A 10,495-nucleotide genomic window follows, 5' to 3' on the forward strand; every position below is an offset into this window, starting at 1 on the left:
TTCCACGGCCGATTAAGTAATTGACGTTGGTGAAACCGGCCCAAATGGTGGTTTCCATACGAGAAGCATGCACGCTTAGCGCTTTTTTTACCTTTTTTTTAAAAAGGTAAGTTTATATACAATTAAAGTCCGAATTACATGGAATTTAACTTGGCGCCAATTGTTGATATCAAATCTTTTATACGAATGATACATATCATTATTTTCCTTTGACAGGAGGAGATGAAAGTCATACGTCCCCAAGCAGGGGGAGGTGGGGTGGGAGTCGCCTCGGGTGAAAGTCGCGCGCCCCCAAGCAGGGAAGGGTGGTGGGATGGGAGTCGCTTCAGATGAAAATCGCGCGCTCTTAAGCAGGGAGTGATGGTATGGGAGTCATTTCTCATGGAAAGTCGCGCGCCCCTTGGCAGGAGACGAAGCGACTCCCACCCCACCTCCCTCCTGCTTGGAAGCGCGCGACATTCACCCGAAGCGATTCCCACTCCACCTGCCCCCTGCTTGAAGTCGCACGACTTTTATCTGAAGCGACTCCCACCCCACCTCCCCCCTGCTTAGGACGCACGACTTTCATCTCCCCCTGTCAAGGGAAAATACTGCTGAAGTATGTAACTTGTGTTTAAAAATTGTGCGCTGTTCATAAAAATTGTTCTGTTCAACTTTTCAATGAATAACGAGCGACGGGAAAGGTCAATGACCTTGATTTCCTTGAGGATCAAAGTCAAGATTGAGGTCACTCGGAGGTCATTTGGGGCTGATCGTGTAAAGGGGAAGTTTAACCAAAATTAAAAACTGTTAAATTAGAATTTTTCAGAGAACGTAGATTTTTTAAGAAAGTGTTTATTTCGTCATTTTGCCTCTATATGTGGGTAAGATAATTTTCAATAGTAAGGTGACAAAAAATCAATTTAAGTTAAAAATATACTTTTTATGAATAAAAACAGATTTATTATAACACATTTATATTATTTCAGTATATTGCAATGAATTTATAAAAAAATATATAAATAAAATAAAATATTTATATAATTCAACAGAAGTAAAATAAAAGGCTGAAATAATTAAAAATTTAAACATTAAAGGACAAGAGCTACGAGCAAAGACATGGGTCATAAATGTTCAACATATATAATAGTCAATAAGGATAAATTTAATTTAACAAAGCAAACGTTTCGATCCCTATCGAGTCCTTTTCAATGTTATTGTTCAAATCGTTAAATCCGGTACATAATAAAAATCGCGATTGTAGTCATAATAATTATTCTAATCGTCTAATAATTGTAAAAATTAATCTTGTTCTTGTGCAGATGGTATAGTTTGAAATGCATTTTTAGTTTTTTCCATGATTACTCTGGTTCTTGGGTAGATAGAACGTAAACAGCAAAGTTAATGTGAAGTTAATAATATACGATCATAGTGATGTGTAAATTGGTCAATATCATAAAACATTTCGGTATTGTGATTATTTTAATACCCGAGCAGAAACAAATCCAGTAGATCTGATTTACAGCCTAGTCACTAGACAGTATCGACTAGATAAGATTTCTAACTCTTTACTGGATGATACCTAGCTGTATATTTCGTAATATCAATAAATCTGTCTAGTGACTGCCCAGTAATTATGATGTAAGCGTTATATCATAATTACTAGACAGTCATTAGACATATTTCTTTCATATTAAGAAATCTGTCTAGCGACTGCCTAGTAATTAAGATGTAAATATTATATCATAATTACTACACAGTCACTAGATACATTTCTTTCATATTAATGCTGTGATCCAAAATTCACTGGCAGTCCTGAAATGTAGTATAGTGAAGTAAACTATAGATTTTCAGCGCTGGCAGTGAATTTTGGAACACAGCCTAAAAAATATGTAACTAGTGACTACTTACCAATGAGATAAAAAAATTTATTTAATCGATACTATATGGTTGCTAAATCTTGAATCAGATTTACATTTATCTCGCGAACTCAGATACTGATTTCAATATGAAACTTTGCACACATGCATAGGAAGAAGGGTATAAAGAAATGAAGTTGTCAATTGGTGCCAAAAATCTAAGGAAAACCTTTTACAAAATAAAAGGATTTATTTAATTACTATTTTTAGATTTTTATTGGCATAAAACAATTTTTTATATACTCGTACATTTTATGAAGTCGGAAAAACTAAAAGTTATTCTACGTATAAAGATTAGTTTTATTCCTTATAATTTTTTTTTGTTGCTAATTGATTATTTATTTTATCTATATCTACTTCTTTAAATGATGTAAGCATAGTTTCACTAAAATTAATATTTTCGGATTTGAGAAATTCTTTTGTTAGTCGAGATCTCTATATAGTTATATATTATAAATAATTTAGTTAGTGGCTAGAAAAAAAAATTACATCGTTACAAGTGGTAATTCCTGAGAATGAAAATTCAAGTGTCAAGGGTAATCATAAATTGTATTCTTTGAGACGTCTTTTAGATATCTTTTTTTCTGTTACATAATAATATCGGGCAGATGGGCACTAACTGAGTATTGTAAGTTACGAATTCGTTATATATATTATATAATACGTTATATTTTAAATATTTTTATATTATTTCTTTCATATTAAGAACTCGATCTGTCTAGTGATTGCCTAGTAATTAAGAAAATAATTGTAACATCATAATTACTAGGTCATTAAATAATCACAGTCACTAAACAGATTTTTTCATATTAAGAAATCTGTCTAGTGACTGCCTAGTAATTATGATGTAAGCGTTATATCGTAATTACTAGACAGTCGTTAGAGAGATTTCTTGACATGGGAAAATTTGTCTAGTGACTACCCAGTGACGAGTTAGAAAACTTATCTAGTCGGTACTATCTAGTTATTAGTTATTAAATCATATTTAAGCTGAGTAACATATTACCTTGATCAAAAAGTTCCCGGAATTACCACCAGGTGATGTTCTGAGTCAGCTGATTTGAGCTCTGTTTTTTTTTTGGTTAGGTTGCCACATCTATCATTGACATTTCCACCAAATTTTATCGCCATAGCTTGACATTTGTAAAAGTTACGCCGTCATAAGTACATCTACCTCTGCACGTGTTTTCGATTTTTTACAGTTTTAAAAATGGAGTTGAATTTGCAACAACGAGTTTGTATTAAATTTTTTGACCAAGAACGGAACAAATACCATCCAACAGCCATCGAATTCACCCGATATGGCTCCCTGTGATTTTTTTCTGTTCGATCGAGTCAAAAAACCACTACTAAGAGGTAATGGAAAAATCGAAGACGGCTCTGATGGCTATACCGACAATAGAGTTCCAGAAATGTTTCGAGAGCTGGATCAAGCGCTGGCATAAGTGCGTTGCAATCGATGGGGAGTACTTTGAAGTGGACAATATCACTTTTGATGAATAAATTTGTATTTTGAATTTTCTGAATGAATTCCGGGAACTTTTTGATCAAGGTATATGGACAACTCGAAACATCTCTATCAACAGTGTAACAGTGGAGGAATGCGTTAGATGAGCAACTCAAAAGCCCGGACTATGGATTGAAGTCAGGAGTTCAAATCCTACCAGATATTAAAAGTTTTTTCTAAGTATTATTGGCCTGTTTAGTACAAAGAGTCCTTAAAGATAAAATAAGTCCTTAAAGATAAAAGAGTCCTTAAAGAGGACACATTGAAAGATGAAAAGGAAATCTAATTAATAAAAACTATGTAGGGATTAGATAGAAAATATAATAGTATAGTATTTATTCCATTAATTGAATATACCTTCATATTGGAAGGAGAACTTTCTTGTAACATCAAGATATATTTAGATTTTTTAAATAACATGAAGCAAATCGACGATAGAAGTAGAAGATCATTCGCCTAGCGCAAAGGCACGCAGTCTAAAGGAGTTCGTAAAAAACACGTGTAAGGTTTTAACGGAGACAATATCGCACCTAGTTAGGAGAGCCAGAAAAATGTCTTCGACAGAGTTTTCCGGGTGGGTATACTTCTTTAGCAGATGTTACTGCATAGAAGTATATAAAGGACATCACAACAATATATGGGCAAGCGTTTCATTGACCAGTAGGTTGCATACTGTGCATAATTCATTTGGGTTATGTGTGTATTTAAATTTTCCAAATAAAACTCTTCTGGAGTTTAAGCTCGCGAGCCTGATTTGCATCTTAGAGCGAGTAAAAATTAGAGGACAACGGGCTGGATAAAAGACCGAGAAGTCGTCACTCGCAGATCGATAAGAGAACTGTCGAGGCGAAGCGATGATCGCTCTCAAGATCGCAGGCGCGCATTACTTTGGCGAAATCTGATAGAATAGCGTCTTTACGTGACAGCCAATGACTAGCAGTCAGGTTCGATCACAGATCCGTTGAGTCAGTCTGCTCAAGTAGTTCTTTTACTTGCAGTATCCAATTGTCGGCAGTATTATCAGCTGTAGTACTAACATAAAGTAGCCGCATCATATAGGGCCTCAAGTATTCTAATATACTTGGCACTGATGCCGCACTTATAGAATTTATTTCACAAATGCTGCTGCAGTATGTCAATACTCTTCAAAACACTCTTCTGAAGTCGACACACAACGCGTAAACCTTTGATCCCTGGCATCTTAAAGATAAATGAATTGCCGAAAATAAAGTAAACACATTGTCCATTACTCCTCTGCCACTACGGAAACCAGCTTGTTCTTCTGGTAACATATCTCGTGTTTTTAACCAGACTGTGGTTAAAAACAGACTGTAAATCTGTCGTACATAATTTGAGTAAGAATCTAAGATTTACGTTAACTAGGGCTAACACTCTATAATTAAACGGATCCTTCTTATCGCCCTTTTTATGAAGCATGAAAAGCTTAACTTTCGACCAGGATCCAGGCAAAACCTCAGAGTCAAAGATTTTATTCAACAAGCTGAGCAAATAGAAGAATCATTCACTTGTCAATGACTTAAAAAGTTCATCCATCAGACCATCCGAGCCAACCGCTTTTCCCTTTTTAATTTTGCTAATGCAATTACTCAACTCTAAAGGAGAAATCTCTCTACCCAGCATTGGATCCAGTCCAGCACTATAAAACGTTACAGAAGACGTCGGACGGGAAGAATACTGAGAATTTAGGAATTCGTTTCATATTACAATAGTGATATTTTCTATATTCGAGAATCTCGATTTGCAGCTTTTTATTGCTCTCCAGAAAAGGCCGGGATTTAGTATATTGGCAAACCTTTCAGTCATGGCGTCAGCAAAGAATTTCTTCTTATACTTTATCAAACTATTATAGGTTTTTTTTAAGTGTAAGTATGATTATGTCTCATTTCCAAGTTATATTCATTTGATCTAAAACGTCTGAGGGATCACCTAAGATCTAGGCGCGCCTGTGCACATTCTGCATCGAACCAGGTCGGGCCTCCGCGGCGGATAAAATCCCCGCGTGTGATCCTATACATATCAGAATCATATGCTGCTTCTTCTATAACATCACAAAAGTTAACATATAAATCCTCTACTGAAGCAATTTAGAAGTTACAAAAAATGCGCGATGAGGTTGATAAATGTGAATGAAAAGCTAAGCACTTCTCGGGGCTTCAGCGAAGCTTTCTTAACGCAGCAACGCAGACCCGAGATCCGGAGTCTCAGCTCGCCATCGAGCCCAGCGGTCTGAGCTCCAAAGAAAGATGCACATGCAGGTGATCAGAGCCTACCAAGTCAGTACCAATCCTTAAGTCATTTATTAGATCTAGTTTGTCGGCAGAAGCCCACACCAAGTCAATGACACTGAATCCTTTGTTACCGTAAAACGTGTAGTGCGCGGGTTTGTTGCTGCGAGATCTCTCGTTGACGAGCACAAGACCATTACTAGCCATAAAATCAATTAATTCGGTACTCTTTGAACTCCTGAATTCGTCAAAGGAAGATCTAGCTACGTCCAGGTGGGAACCCTCGACTCATTCAGCGGGAAGTCCTAATCATCAATCCTTACATTAAAATCGCCCCCCCAGGATAATCAAGTTATTGTCAAAGTGATCACGGATATCATCTAAAGTTTCTTGGAGCACACAGAAGATCAATCAAGTCGAGTGATGGACTAAAGTAAAAAGAGCCATTAATAATGTTTATAGGAAAACACATAATTCTCGTGAATATCCACCAGGGCATTAAATCGAGTAATTCATATTTAAAATGGGGCTCAATAACTGTGATTAATCCGCCGCTAGCACTACCCCTCGAATTGACCTTAATCGTACTAGACTACACTGAAGAAAAACTCTTAAGATTACTCGGAAGAAACGGCGCACGATTTTCAAGGCACCATATTTTGCAGAAACAACCTATATTATAACTACCATCGTGTGCGTTGTTTATTATTTTCGAGAAATATTGTACATTCCGGAATACAATTTCTATAAGCGACATAACAGTTGCCAAAGAGTCTTTCCTCCCGTAAGCTTCCCCATCATGTGTATGCTGCCGTAAGTTCCGTATTGGGGCACTGAGATTTAATTGTCCATCAGGTGGTCCAGGTTCGGAGGGCTGCCCCGCAGGAGACCATTTTTTGGAGCTATAAATGCCGAGAGGAGCACCACGGTCGACCTCGAAGCTGCCATCGTCCGATTTTCGGTTGGATATCATTCTTCTAACAAAATCGTTGGCAGAGTCTGACCAGATCATGCACGCGTCATTCATGTAGATCCTCAAATGACCAATCTTAACATGTTGACTTCTTTGACTCTCAACTCGGGCAACGGCTCGTGCTTTTGCCATAATTTCCCGCTCCTTCAAATTGAGAGCATTATCCATATTTATCCGCGAGTCTCGGAATGTGACAGTCTTTTTGCGCATGACACTTTGTTTAACATTCCAGCTCAAAAATTTGACGAGTATCAGTTTTCTCGAACCGAGTGGCATTGCTTCTACCACGGCGCTTGGAAAACCAAACTTTAAGTATATGAAGTGATTAATCTCCTCCAGCAACTTGTCAGATTGCACATCCAGATTTAAACCGCGTATGACAACATTGTTTCTACATAAAATCCTATCATGTGCCAGCACCTCAGATGTCATGTCGTTCAGTCTCTTGTCATTAGCAGCAAGATGTTCACGTGTATTTGTTTCCGCAGACGAAACCTTTTGCTTTAGAGAGTCAATATCGGTTCTCAAAGTTGCCATCTCCGACGAAAACTTAGTTGTGAAATCATTGAAAATGATTTTTTTTAATGTTTTAATTCTTCAGTTATGTCTATTTTTAGATCGTTAATCTTTGCCATAAATACATTTTGGAGCTGATCTATTTTAACTTCCATTTTTTCTTCACCTACAGCAGACAACAGATCAGAAGAGTGTAGCAAAGTGCTTTTACGTTTGCCGAGAGGTGAGGAGGCGGGCGAGTTTTCTATAGCAGAGAGATCATTCCAGCGAGTATGAAGTAGCGTTGTCAAATTGCCTTTCAATTGCCTCAGGCGTTTCTCTTTTCCTTTTCGTTTGTGTATAAGATGTGAGCGACCCGCAACTGCTTGTCCATTCTCTTGACCAGGAGGCCACCTTCAGTAGTCGTCTCTTATTTGGTTTCATTGAGGTAGCCATGTGAGAAGGCGTGCAGGGCGATGCAAATACGCCCTCCGCTTGGTCGCGACGGGGGCTCGGCGACGGGAGAGTCGGTCGTGTCGATCGCTAAATTATCGATAAACATCAGCAGTTTCGCATGTGCTGCCACTATTGTTGGCAGATATACTCGTAACTATTGTGTATCTTACATTGAAACTAGAGGACAGTAGAATGGCTCAATGCAATATGGGAGCACATGGGCCACCAAACCGCTTCAATAAAACACGCTATCCTGTATCACAAACTGACAAAAGCAGGCAGAAATAGTCACAGCACCGATAGACTCCGTAAATTTGTAGAAGCCGTCAATTTGGGCATCCTCACAAGCCAAACCGACCGCAACAGCAACCGTAACGAATAGTAGTATTGGACACACACACGCGACAGGCTCGGACCGTTCGCCGGAACCGGAAGTTCTCTGTAGAAAATATTAAAAAGAATAGTCTAATAAAAAAAATATTTTTTTTTCTATTTAGTCGCTGTCTAGTGTAGAATGGACAGCTACTAGATAATTTTTTTATATACGGCTGCTAGGTGCATTACTAGCTAGCAGCTAGTTATGATTTTCCACGTCATAACTGTGTAACATTCTATGTCTAGCTATTAGCTAATTTTCTTTGTACAGCTACTGGAAGAAGTGAGCGTTACATTATTAGCTAGTAGCTAGCTATGATTTTTCACGTTGTAACTGTGTAACATTTTATGTCTAGCTATTAGCTAATTTTCTTTGTACAGCTACTGGGAGAAGTGAGCGTTACATTACTAGCTAGTAGCTAGCCAGAAAAACAAAACAGTAGCTATCTAAGATACAACTTTTCTATGTCAAGATAGCCATGAGGTTCAATTTCTGCTCGGATAATAATTAAACTGAAATTTATCAGAAATGCTTGTTAGATTGCATAGTCCTTATATCTTTGTAAGCATTTCTGACGAATTACTGTTTAAATGAATTTGACCAATTTAAACACCACAATGACTACAGCTGCGATTTAGATTATGTAACGGATTTAACGATTTAAGCAGTTACATTGAAAATGACCCGATGGTGATTGAAATGTTTGTTTTGTTAAATTAAATTTATCTTTATTGACTATTATACATGTTGCACATTTAAAACTGTTTTTAGCTTTTAGCCCTTATCCTTTAATATTTTAATTTATGTAATTTATAAAAATATAAGTACTGAAGCATTAACATTGACATAACCATATTTATATTTATGTACATAATCATATTTAATTTATGCAATTATATAAAATTGTGTAATTTATGTGTGTACTGTAGGTACTGTAGGTGCTTTCAATTAGTAATTACGTAATTAACTTATTGGTAGAATATAGCCATTTACTACTGTATATAGTCGAAAATAAAATAAGATTTAAGTTGATTTTTAATTTAAAATGATTAGTCAGTCCCTATTAATATGTTGTACGAAAAAACCGCCATATTGAGTCCAAGATATCAAAAAATCGATTTTCGAAAATAATTCACGAACAGTTGTATATATGAAAAAATATTTATACATATATATTGTAAACGAATAGCAGGATGAAATTGAGTCAAATAACTGTGCTTTCCTGCCAACGAGTCATTGTTTAAGGATAGGGAGGGGAGAAGGTAAATAAACAAACCAGAATAGAGAAATTTCATTTTTAATCACATTCAAAAATGATTATTCGTGAAATTCCAATAGCTCAATAAAAATGAACCAAGCAAAAAGAAGAGTAAGAAAAATAAGTCGACAATAACATACAATCCCACATTCTTTACGATATCGTATGTTCCCACGATTGCCGAAAAATTTAGATTTTTTAAGAACAATCGGGCAATACGTCTAGCTTACGTGAGCATAAACAAATTAAGCTCCTTTGTAAAGGCACAAAAAGACAAATTACCGCCACTGTTACGTTCCAACGTAGTTTACAAAATTAATTGTAAAAATTGCAGTGCATCATGTGTAGATTAGACTAAACGCCTATTAAAAACAAGAATTAAAGAACACTCCAACCATATTAGTAGAAATACGGGTTAGAACTCAGTTATTACAGAACACTGACTAGAATTTATAATAACTATGATATTAATTGGGATGAGGTTCAAATATTAGATGAAGAAAAAGTTATTAATAGATAAAGGTTATTATATACCACCATTTGGGCCGGTTTCACCAACGTCAATTATTTAATCGGCCGTGGAACTGATAACTAATTGCGTTTGCTGTTTGATGAAATTCTTTGTATATGATACATTCCAACCCAAGTTATAATGGCTTATTCAAAAATTATTACATGAAAATCATTATATCACAAAATTTACTAAATCTAATGATATATGTATCATCTGTATAAAAGATTTGATATCAACAATTGTGGCGCCAAGTTAAATTCTGTTAATGTTTTTATTAAATCTAATGATATATTTATCATCTGTATAAAAGATTTGATATCAATCAACAATTGTGGCGCTAAGTTAAATTCTGTTAATTTAATTAAATTTATCAAAATTTTATGTATTATTCGTAAAAAAGATTTGATAGCCAAATTAAATAATGAATATTAATCTAATATGTATTATTTGTACGAACGATTTGATATCAACAACTGTGGCGCCAAGTTAAATTCTACTACAAAATAAAAAGTAAAACCTAAGTGATACTATCTTTATTATTTACTTAATCCAAATGGTACTGTTTTTATACAATGAAAAAATTTAATTTAAATAGAAAAATTTTTCATGTAAAAACACTTGGCGCTGCTAGATCGAGTAAGAAAAACATACACATATATACACATGCTAGATACTTTGACTCTCATTGGGGATGATTTTTATTTTTCTTATTCTTCTAGATATTCATATTTTTTAATATGATTTTGATTTTTCTTATTATAATAATATGCTT

The 10,495-nt window shown here is 35.5% G+C and overlaps 1 protein-coding gene across 1 annotated transcript in view; it reads left to right on the forward strand.

Moving 5' to 3' along the window:
* The window catches only part of LOC108725199 (uncharacterized), a 32,059-nt gene that overhangs the window by 8,758 nt on the left and 12,806 nt on the right, over positions 1 to 10,495 (forward strand).

This window comes from Mycetomoellerius zeteki, unplaced genomic scaffold (assembly GCF_001594055.1).
Source record: "Mycetomoellerius zeteki isolate Tzet28-1 unplaced genomic scaffold, Tzet1.0 scaffold330, whole genome shotgun sequence".
In the NCBI taxonomy this organism is placed as follows: Eukaryota; Metazoa; Arthropoda; class Insecta; order Hymenoptera; family Formicidae; genus Mycetomoellerius; species Mycetomoellerius zeteki.